We start from the raw sequence: 9217 nt of genomic DNA on the forward strand, positions 1-9217 counted from the left end.
TATCAGTACCATCTTTATGAAAAAGGGCACTGACATTCAAATAAGTTAAATAATTTTTCCCAAGGTTCCATAGCTAGTAAGTGACAGGACCAGGATACTAACGTATCTTTTGACTTCCACTCAGTGCTGGTACCACTATGCACCAGCTGCTTCTACCTAAGAGGTCAGGCCATTCCCATCTCTTTCCACAGTTGTGGCCTTAGAATACATCATTGTTATTTTCTACTTATGTTACCAAAAGCATGACTGCCACAAAGAAATTCAAAGCATTCTACTGTTAAAAAGAATTAAAACACTATTAAACCAAATTGTTGTTTTTATACTTCCACACGTAGACTATTTCCCATGCTTTTCCTTCTCATAAAATGTTCCTTGCAGATCTACACTGATGATCCAAACATTACAATACTTTCAAGTCCTAGGCACTATCTTTCCAAGTTCCAAGTTCTAAAAAAAACCCTACAGCTTAAACTCTTTATCTCTGCATCTCATTAGGATATTTACACATCCAGATATACCATAGAATCATACATTTGCTCCTAGGTTGACCTGGAATAATTCTTTAGCTTTTAGACAAACTTATCTTCAGAACCCAAAGTGATTCCCTGTATTTTCTTTTTCATTATACTATATTGGCTTCTTAAATGGATCCTGCAAATTAGCAGAACTGTACTTTGCAGCAGTAATCTACTTAGCACACAATTATTGTATTCATCGTACACTGAAATGTGAGAAAATAATTCCTTTATGGGCGTACACACAGGTGAGAAAGTAAAACTCAAGCATCCTATTTTATGATTTAACATCACTTGATATTTATGACAGTAGACAGTACCTTAGAACTACAGGATGATCCCATATCTTCCTCTTCTGATCCTGATGATGACTTATCTATAAAATGTTATTCACAGACACATTCATGAGACTATTACTTACTGGAGTTTGTAATATGAGAAAAATAACAAAAAAATAAATATATTATATTTGGTTCTGTATTATTTTTTTTTTTTGACAGGGTCTTGCTGTGTCATCACGAATGGAATGCAATGATGTGATCACAGATCACTGCAGCCTCAACCTCCTCAGCTCAAGTGATCCTTCACCTCAGCCTCCCAAGTAGTTGGGACTACAGGCCTGTACTACCACGCTAATTTTTGTAGTGTTTTTTTTTTAAGAAGAGACCGCGTTTTGCCATGGTGCCCAGGCAAGTCTCAAACTCCTGGGCTCAAGTGATCTGCCTACCTTGACCTCCCAAAGAACTGGGATTATAGGCATGATCTGCCACACTTGGTTTCCTTTTTTTTAAAGTAGTACCATTAAAGCAAATACTTTTTTTTCAGAGATATTCACTAACTTACCACCTCTAATTTTTATACACAAAAAAATAAAATTATTACAATTTGTTTGCTCTCGTGGGGCACTTTAAATAATACCATTTTTGTTTTTTCCAGTTGATGGTTTTGTTGCTTCCTCCTATTAAAAAACAAACAAACAAAAAAACAACTTTACAAAACATTGTATTTCTTTATTCACTGTGCGTAGAAAATCATGGCATATCCTGAGAGAAGCCAAAAATATAAACAAAAGACAGATTCCACCCTCTATTCAAGTGGGGATATATGAAAAGAAACAAGAACAGAAACATATAACACTAGGTCTACAATTAAAATGAATAAAATATGGTAAGGGCATAAAGAGAGTAGTCAGTTCTACTTGGAAAGCTCTGTAAATGCTGCAAAGTCAGGGCCATATTTTAAAAGTCAGACAAAGAGTGAGGGTATAAGGGGTTTCTAGGCAAAGGTAGCATGGGTAGAAGGATGGGACATGAAACCACATGGCAAATGAGAGGCATTCAAATAAAACTGGGATGCAGTCAGAGGGAATGGGACGGAGAGAGAAAACAGGACAATCAGGCCAAACTACAAAAGATATGTGTCATGCTGGAATGTAAAATTCCCCCTTCATGCAATCGGGATCCACTCAATGAGCAGATGAGTTAGATCATTACAAATATATTTTGGGAAGGTCACCCTGGCAGCAATGTAAAAGGGAGTGAATATGGTGAGGCAGGGGCCCAACTATAAAAGAGTATTCTAGAATTAGAGGTCACAATGTGAACTACAGTACTAAGACATGAAAAGTGGGAAGCAGGTAAAAATACAGAACTTGGTAAGAGAATGCATTGGTGATGTGAGACCTGGAGTGCAGCATTTTTCCTCTTTCAATGTTTCAGTGCTATTTACCAGGTGTTACGTACTAGGAGGGGGAAGCCAGATGACAGATTACAAAGGGCCAGGAGTCAGGAAAGAACCACGAACAATGTGTTCAGTTTAGGACCTATCAAATTTGAGGTACCCAGGAAAGTTAGAAGACAGATCGGGATAAATACATTTGGAACTGAAGTAGATGGCCTTACTCAGGAAAAGGACACAGTGTTGATAAGACAAATATTTGTAAAATATACTAAACTAGTAGAATTAAATAATGCAAACCTATACAGAACTCTAAACTTTTGAAAATAAAAACATGAGGGAAAAACATGGAATTCTACTTTTCAATTATATATTTCCACATTTGTTTCAAGAGTACAAAATATTCCTTAATCTATGCAGACACTTCTTTCTGGAATGTTATGGCAATATGCATTTTTGAATTGCATGGAAAGATTTAATTCTTGTTTTTTTTGGAGACAGATTCTCACACCTAGGCTGGAGTGCAGTAGCATGGTCTTGGCTCACTGTAACTTCCACCTCCTGGGTTCAAGCAATTCTCATGCCTTAGCCTCCTGAGTAGCTGAGACTACAGGCATGCGCCATCACGTCTGGCTAATTTTTTGTGTATCAATTAAGACGGTGTTTCACCATGTTGCCCAGGCTGGTCTCGAACTCCTGAGCTCAGGTGATCTGCCTGCCTCGGCCTCCCAAAGTGTTAGGATTACTGGCGTAAGCCAATGTGCACAGCACATACTGAGCTGTTCTTTTCGGTTGCTTTCTACATCTTTCCTTCCATAAAGGCAAACCTAAGAACTATTTATTCCCACCATTTTTCATAAATCTCAATCCCATGCATCTATCTCTCTGGTAAGACTTGTTTTCTGTTATCATCTTGAGGGCTTGTATTTCTTTCTAGGATCTCTGTCATCATTATTAAGATTGAGGGGATGTATGTGAAAAAGCATGGGGAAGGGAAAGATTTCAAAAAAACCAATCTACCTTTGTAACACCAGGGTTCACTATAGGATTGAGGGAAGGTTTCAGACCAGGGTGTGTAGGTCGATGAGGCTGACCACTGATGATTTCAGGATGGATTTTAACCCCATCTTCATTTTCGCTGTCAGAACCACTGCCCTCAAGCAAAGTTATATTTCCTGTTCTCACAGTACCATATGTCGTTTTCACTATAGTTAAAGCAAAGAGTATATAAAAAATGTGTAATTAACTGTCAGTGAATAACACAAGAATAGGCAGTCTTCAGATAGCTTACGATTCTTCCTTGTTGAGAAGATTGCTTGTTGAGAAACAGTCCTTGTTGGTTGCTGAGAAATAGTTCTTCGTTTTGTTAAGTGTTGTTCTGGAACATTCTACAAAGAAAACAATAGCTTTAAGAGAATAACATGTATCAAGTTTAATAACACAATATTCACCAGTACTACATGATCTAACACGAAGAATACAGGTTTTAGAGTCACTCAGATGTATTAATAGATTCAAACCTTAAATCTGCCATTTACTAATCTACATGCTCATGGGGTGAGGATTATGAGAGATGATACAGATATCCTCAAAACGTTACTCTTTTGCCCCTAGTTCATTATTACACAAATACTGTATCGATTAGAGTATTTTCTTAACCAAAATAACCTAGAAGAAAGCTTACCCATAGGGAGGTTTTGTGTATTACTGAAAACATGAATATATTCAAAAATATAAATTAAATATGTGATAATATTTTGTGTATTTTCATAAATTCCATCTTATGGGGAAAATGTGAGAACTTAGTTTTTAGTGGTATCTGATTTAAATGGGTAGGCATTGCAAACAGTACAAGCAACTTCTAGGCTGTTTATAAAAAAGCTGAAACAAATTATCATATTAATTCAGTTCCTTCCAAGACAGAGAGAAAAAAAAAAACAAGAATAAAGCTTATGGGGCAATGACTGATGACTGAAATCCACACACAGCTACTAAAGAGGAAGCTGTCACTAAATACGCTGACACTAGAGACAGAAGTGTAATAAAAGAACAGACACTAAAACTTGTTGTGCAAGGGAAAAGGCTGAGGTAAATCATTTTTAAAAGGAGAGGTGGGACAGAGAAACATCAAAACAAAAAAAGACACACAGCCAGTTAATCAAGCATGAGCTTAAGCCAAGGAAAGAAGTAATTTTAAGCACAATAATGTATGCGGAGAAATACAGACACATAACAAAAACTTGTGTTCATAATGGATCCCTGTAGTAGCACTTATTAGAATTTGCTCTACAATAAGCTTTTTGTAAAAACTTGTCTAATAAAAGCATTAATTCTATTACACTAAAATACATCTATCACCACCTGAAAGCTGGAACACTGTTACCCCAGAGAGAGAAAAATGGAAAAAGAAATATTCCATCAACTTTCTACCTGGAGAAAGAATAAGCAAGCAGAATTCTAAAGAGTAATGTGTGGCTCGAAAATACTGTATTTAACAGAACATGAGTTGGGGCTTTAAAAAGTTTAAGAAATTCTATCCTAAAATCGAACCCTAACCTTCCAGTTGAAGAATATCAGAAACTATACTGAATCTATCTTTCCTACTTATGACATACTTCTAATTTCTTTCCTTCTTATTTTGACATGTTTTCTCAACACAATTCATCTGAACTTATATATCTTAAACATTACAAGAGCCCAGGCATAGGGGCTCATGCCTGTAATCCCAGCACTTTGGGAGGCCAAGGCGGGTTGATCACTTGAGGTCAGAAGTTCACGACCAGCCCCGGCACAAAAGGGCAAACCCCCCATATCCACCAAAAAAAAAAAAAAAAATTAGTCCGGTGTGGTGATGGGCACCTGTAATTACAGCTCCTAGAGAGTCTGACACATGAGAATCACTTGAACCTGTGAGGCGGAGGTTACAGTGAGCTGAGATCGCGCCATCCTGGTGACAGAGCAATCCTCTGTCTCAGAAAAAAAAATAAATAAATAAAAGGGAATATAAATTTAAGCCGTAGTTTAGAAATGAAAGAGATTTAGTTATTAAAACATATCATGTGTATTATGTTACTTATAACGTTCCATTATATAGAAACTCATTTGTGTGTTCATTTATTCATATTGAAAACTATTAAAATACTTCTTACACACAAGTCACAATTGTAGTTACTCCAAATACACAAAAACATGTTTCCTAACCTCCACTCCAGTAGCTCATAGTAATACAGTAGCTTTGAAATTATTATTTAAATAACTAAATAGAAAAGCCTGAGATTTAAAATTTTAGAACGAGATACAAGAACTCTGAGTAGGTATTTCCGAAAATTACACTTACAAAAACCTTCTGAAATTAAAGTCTTACCATATGAATACTAAAGTCTCTGCTTACTTCTGAAAGTTGTTATTTTGAACAAAACATGTATTCTTCAGTTAGAGTAAGGCTTTAAAATAGACTCTCAGTGACTTAGAAAATATAGTGGAATCCCTTTGTAATACAGGTTTTGAGGAAGAATTTAAATTTCCAGTCTTTCACAATTTTAAAAAAATTAGATATGGAGTCTTGTTACGTTGCCCAGGTCTCCAACTCCTGGGCTCAAGCAATTCTCGTGTCCCAGCCTCTGGAATAGCTGGGATTGCAGGCACATGACATCATAAATAAATAAATTCTCATAATTTCCAATATTATTTTAGGCTAATTACAGAACAAAGGATAAAATTATTTTAAAACTCTCTGCTAAAAACTGTATAATAACAAAATAATAAATGTCCAAGAAGAAAAAAGCAAATATATACTTCGGGCAACAGGGAGATCCCATGATTACTATAACAAGTAATTGGATCCATTTGAGCTTCGTTTAACAAATAAGTAGTATAAAAGTCATGTTAGTATGATTTAACACAGTAAGGATCTTTATCCCAATAAATTTTGACCAAATTTCACATCTCCTCTATTGTGGGGAAGCTTCTGTAATATAATTTTCCTGCCATTATGTAGTTTCTAGCCCATTCTCTTTTTCAGTTCCCATTCCCTCAAAGTATTTATCAGTTATCTGTTACTTACCAAAGTAAAAAAAAAGAAATGTACCTAGTCATAGTTCTATGAAACGGTTTTCTTTTTTTTTTTTTTTTTTTTGAGGCGGAGTCTCGCTCTGTCGCCCGGACTGGAGTGCAGTGGCCGGATCTCAGCTCACTGCAAGCTCTGCCTCCCGGGTTTATGCCATTCTCCTGCCTCAGCCTCCGGAGTAGCTGGGACTACAGGCGCCCGCCACCTCGCCCGGCTAGTTTTTGTATTTTTAGTAGAGACGGGGTTTCACCGTGTTAGCCAGGATGGTCTCGATCTCCTGACCTCGTGATCCGCCCGTCTCGGCCTCCCAAAGTGCTGGGATTACAGGCTTGAGCCACCGCGCCCGGCTAAACGGTTTTCTCTAACCAAATTTCTATTACACAGATTAAACAAAGGTAGACCACTGTTAAATTTTAAAAGTAAATACTATGCAAAACTAGATTCAGAGTGAGAATATTAATTTCACAGGACCACTTTACCTTGGATTTAAAATTGAAGTCGCCATCCTTTTTTAGTCGCGTACGCACTAAAAAAGTATCCAGTCTGCAGGAAAGCCTATAGAGCAAAAATATACAAGAAAAAAAATGAGCAGGTTCATTACTTATAAAACACATAAAACAAAACAAAAATCCCAGTCTATATCTGTATGCCCCTCCAAAAAACAAAAAAAAGAAAAACAAAATCTAGGAAAAAGTCAGCTATCAATATATCAAATAATGTATCTTGGTATAACTAAAACATGACCTTTGTTTTAAAAAATATTTGTGGCCGGGCGCGGTGGCTCAAGCCTGTAATCCCAGCACTTTGGGAGGCCGAGACGGGCAGATCACGAGGTCAGGAGATCGAGACCATCCTGGCTAACACGGTGAAACCCCGTCTCTACTAAAAAATACAAAAAACTAGCTGGGCGAGGTGGCGCCTGTGGTCCCAGCTACTCGGGAGGCTGAGGCAGGAGAATGGCGGGAACCCGGGAGGTGGAGCTTGCAGTGAGCTGAGATCCGGCCACTGCACTCCAGCCTGGGCGACAGAGTCAGACTCCGTCTCAACAACAACAACAAAAAAAAAATAAAAATAAAAAATATTTGTTACCTATTTCTGCCTTTAGCTCTCCAAACTTTTTTTTTTGTTTGAGACAGAGTCTCATTCTGTTGCCCAGGCTGCAGTGCAGTGGCCGAGTTCACGCCATTCTCCTGCCTCAGACTCCCGAGTAGCTTGGCTACAGGCGCCTGCCACCTCGCTTGGCTAATTTTTTTTATTTTTATTTTTTTAGTGGAGACAGGGTTTCACTGTGTTGGCCAGGATGCTCTCAATCTCTTGACCTCATGATCTGCCTGCCTAGGCCTCCCAAAGTGCTGGGATTACAGGTGTGAGCCACCGTGCCCAGCCCAAACCTAGGAGATATCCAATGCCTACCCAGTCTTACTTCTATAGCAAACAGTGTCAGCCAATACACTGGCAGAGACCCACAGTCATTTGTCCTGAAGGCTGAACTAACTGGCTCAATGAACCCAATCATGCCTGAGGTTGCAATTTTTGGAATCTGAAAAATCAGACCTTGGTGATGGCCTTGAGTGGTAGGCTATAAATAATTCTCACAGGCTTAGCATTTCAATAATGGAATACTAGATATACACGGGTTTAGCTGACATAACTGAGTCCTGGTAGTTCTACCTCTATTTCCCAAAGTACTATATCTAAGTATCTTCCTTCCCATGGGCTTCCACTTCCAGATCCTTCTTCTGCAGGGTTCCATGGAAGTCTCCAAACTTTAAATCTTCAGCCTAGGAAAGCACAGCTTCCTAAAAGAATGAGCTCAAATAATCAAGGGTAGGAGCTCTCTGTTTCCCTGTTCCTGGAAAGTAAGCTAAATGGAGTTTCAATCATCCACCTGCAGCATAGGCATATGACCAACTACCCCACTGAAGCTCCATGACTGATTTGCCAGCTAATCCTACTCTTGCCTTAAGCCTACACAGATATGAGAAGAACATTAGTTAATTGGGAAAAGTGGCAGAGAAAAGGGGATACCTGGCCTGGACCACAGATCCATGCAGTTCAGCAACCTCCAGTACACTAGTACTCGACGGGCTCTAAGCTACCCCTCTGTAAGTTGGGGTGGAAGATGATACACATTTCTATATGCTCTAAGACTCTTCCCACAGGCTCAAATTCTCTTAACATCTTTCCAAACAGACAAACAAACAAAACCTTGATGTCTGTCAGTTTTTCCAATTAGAGAACCAAAACAGCAGCAACCCGTTTAGGACTCTCTTAAACCCACTACTTTAACACGTCTTTTTTGCTAACTCCCAACTGTTTGGACGAACCGAGGCAAGATGGTGCACTTCCGGGTTCTTCATCCCCACCCCCAACCCTTCCCGCGCGCGCGCGAAAATGCAGCCGGCGCCCAGGGAGGGTGCAGACCAACTGGGCATGCGCCAGGTGACGTCAATCTGAAGAGACCAAGATTTACCTGGTCGCACCTGCGGAACGCCCCTGACACGCCCATGCCCCACCTATTGCCCTCCCACTCCTAGAAAAGCCGCTCTCCGCCATTGAGCCACGCGGCCTTCTTGCAGCCCCACTCCTGTCGGGATGTCGGGACTGTGGGAAGTCCGTCCGAGAGCCCCACGGGGGGACTCTGCCGGCCTCCTTCCCCGGAGGCCGACAGACTTCTCCCGCACACCTTAGGTTACCAAAATAAACGTGCAGTTTTGCTGTTACACTTGCCTACCCGCTGGTTCTTTTGCGCCCGCTCGGCTGGTCTTAGAAAAACAAGACACCAACATCCTGTGTTTCTCATTCCTCTAATTTATCACAAAGCCCACTATTCTGATCTCTTTTTTAAAACCCCTACTCTTATCCAACTCAGTGTCTTTGGCCTTCCCCTGCTAATTCCACTCTTACCCGCCTCCATTAAGGTTCACCAGCTCATTCCATTCTCATCCTCTTCCACTGG

The 9217-nt window shown here is 39.5% G+C and overlaps 1 long non-coding RNA gene across 1 annotated transcript; it reads right to left on the bottom strand.

Moving 5' to 3' along the window:
• Positions 1-1442: 1442 nt before the first annotated feature.
• LOC113222984 lies at positions 1443-6815 on the bottom strand. The gene is made up of 4 exons (XR_003308579.1): positions 6738-6815; positions 3484-3580; positions 3213-3397; positions 1443-1473 (listed from the first exon to the last, which is right to left on the bottom strand). It is a non-coding gene; the product is annotated as an uncharacterized LOC113222984 (long non-coding RNA).
• Positions 6816-9217: the final 2402 nt, after the last annotated feature.

Source organism: Piliocolobus tephrosceles, unplaced genomic scaffold (assembly GCF_002776525.5).
Source record: "Piliocolobus tephrosceles isolate RC106 unplaced genomic scaffold, ASM277652v3 unscaffolded_37119, whole genome shotgun sequence".
NCBI lineage: Eukaryota > Metazoa > Chordata > Mammalia > Primates > Cercopithecidae > Piliocolobus > Piliocolobus tephrosceles.